Raw genomic sequence first — 2181 nt, 5'->3', positions numbered from 1 at the left:
TTACAGGAAAGTTTATGGGTTTTTCTCTCCCAGCTAATTCCTGGGACTTCTGAATTCCTAACAGCATTAGACACACTAACAAAAAGCACTGACTTTCTACAATCTTAGAGGTTCTGGAATGCCCTGGTTGGGGAAGATGTTTTCTTATCCTGATGTTTTCTGGATTTAGCTTATTCCACCATTTGATATACAAAACATATGAACATAGGGGAAGGGAAGGAAAAATAAGATAAAAACAGAAATGGAGGCAAACCATATCTCTTAAATATAGAGAACAAACTGAGGGTTGCTAGAGGGGAGGTGGGTGGGAAACTAAATGGGTGATGGGCATTAAGGAGGGCACTTGTTGGTATGAGCACTGGGTCTTATATGTAAGAGATGAATCACTGTGTTCTATTTCTGAAACCAATACTACACTGCATGTTAATAATCTTAAATTTAAATAAGTAAGTAAGTAAGTAGTGGTAAATGCAGAAAAATCTTAGTCATTAACATTAACAGTCCTCTTAGTAATTAACATTAATAGGCCTAAGTACTGTCCTATGAAAACAGACAATGAAGTTAAAATGATTTTAAAATAAATATGAACATTGTTTTTGGACTCTTACATATGTTTGTGTCTGGGTTACCTCTTCATAGAATAAAAGGTCTTATTTTATAAAAACCTTTTCTATTTTTATAGTCTTGTCAAAATCAGAAGGCATCTCTAGGAGGGAAGTTATGTTGGTGGTTTGGGAATCAGAAAGACCTCAGTTTATATTCCAGTTCTGTTAACTTTCTAACTTATGACCTTGAAAAAAATCAAGTAAATGGCAATAAGTGCTGTGATTATTGAAATAGATAATACTTATAAAGTGCGTATTAGCACAGCAACTGGTACTTAATAAGCACTAGGTAGTCAATTTTTTAATCTTCTAGTTTCTAGCCTGAAAAAGGTAAAAAAAAAAAAAGAAAGATGGAGAAATTAAGAGAGACAAAGCAAAAAAAGAATGAGAGGAAGAAGAAAGGTAGAAAGGAAGGAAGGATTAAAAGAAAAAAATTTCCATTGAAATCAATATATATAATATAGATAAATAGTTTAAGAACAAATGAACTGAGTTTACATATTCTCCCATCGAGGAGAGTCAGGAACCTTCAGAAGTCTGTCATATAAGATAATCTCAAAAAGGAAATTCCTCTTGCCAGTGAGGGGGAAGGGCCAGTGAATATATGGAACATTTATGAGTCATTAATTCTCAGTCAGGCTAATTGGTTTCATTTCTAACGGTACAATCTATAACTATTTGTCTAGAGCAATGATGATGAACCCAAAACAGACTGAATCTCTCTGTGTTTCTCAATCCCTTGAAGCTGCTGAGGATGAAAAGAGAGCCTGCGCAGGTACATGGAAATCCCATCTTTAATTCTCCAGCATCTGGTTCCATAAATTACCTCCTCTTTCTATGTTCTCCACTATTTACTTCTCTTTCAGTTGCCATTTCCTTTGTTAACTCACCTGATTTGACTGATTTTCACTCACATTGGTTATTTCCTTCTGGTCTTATTCTCACAATTAAAATTGTATTATAAGATGTATTTCTTCAGAATGCCTTGGTCTTTGTTAAAGTGGTATGTGAAGTACTTTGACCTTTTCATCTACTTTCTCCCTAAATATTAGTATCACAAAATAAAAGGTAACATCTATGTCTTTACTATTCTATTCCTACTATTCAATATGAAAAGCATGCTAGCTTTATCTTTGCCAGAGGAATTAAACCACTGTTCCCATGGTTTCCTGAAAATCATCAAAATTATTTAGCACTTATTATATAGCAAATAAGTGCTTTGCTAGCACTTATTATATACCATAGCATTTCTCATGTTTTCTTGTTTCAACTCATTTAGTCCTCAAAACAATCATAAGAAGTACCGACTCTTAGTGTCTACCTTTAACAGAGGAAGAAATTGACCCATAAGGCAGTCTGGTAACTCACACAGAAATCACAGCAGGTAAGTGGAGCATCTAGAAACACAAATAGTTTGGCCCCTGTGTTGGAGCTTATGCTGTATATTGGAAATGGCTCCTATATAAGTGTTCTGATTCTCTCAACTAATTTTGATACATTTGATTTTAAATTTTAAAAAATACTACCTGTAAAAGTATAGGAAGTCAAGTTGGGGATAAAGAAACAAGCATAAAAT

This window comes from Acinonyx jubatus, chromosome B3 (genome assembly GCF_027475565.1).
Source record: "Acinonyx jubatus isolate Ajub_Pintada_27869175 chromosome B3, VMU_Ajub_asm_v1.0, whole genome shotgun sequence".
Taxonomy (NCBI): domain Eukaryota; kingdom Metazoa; phylum Chordata; class Mammalia; order Carnivora; family Felidae; genus Acinonyx; species Acinonyx jubatus.
This window is presented reverse-complemented; position numbering follows the sequence as displayed.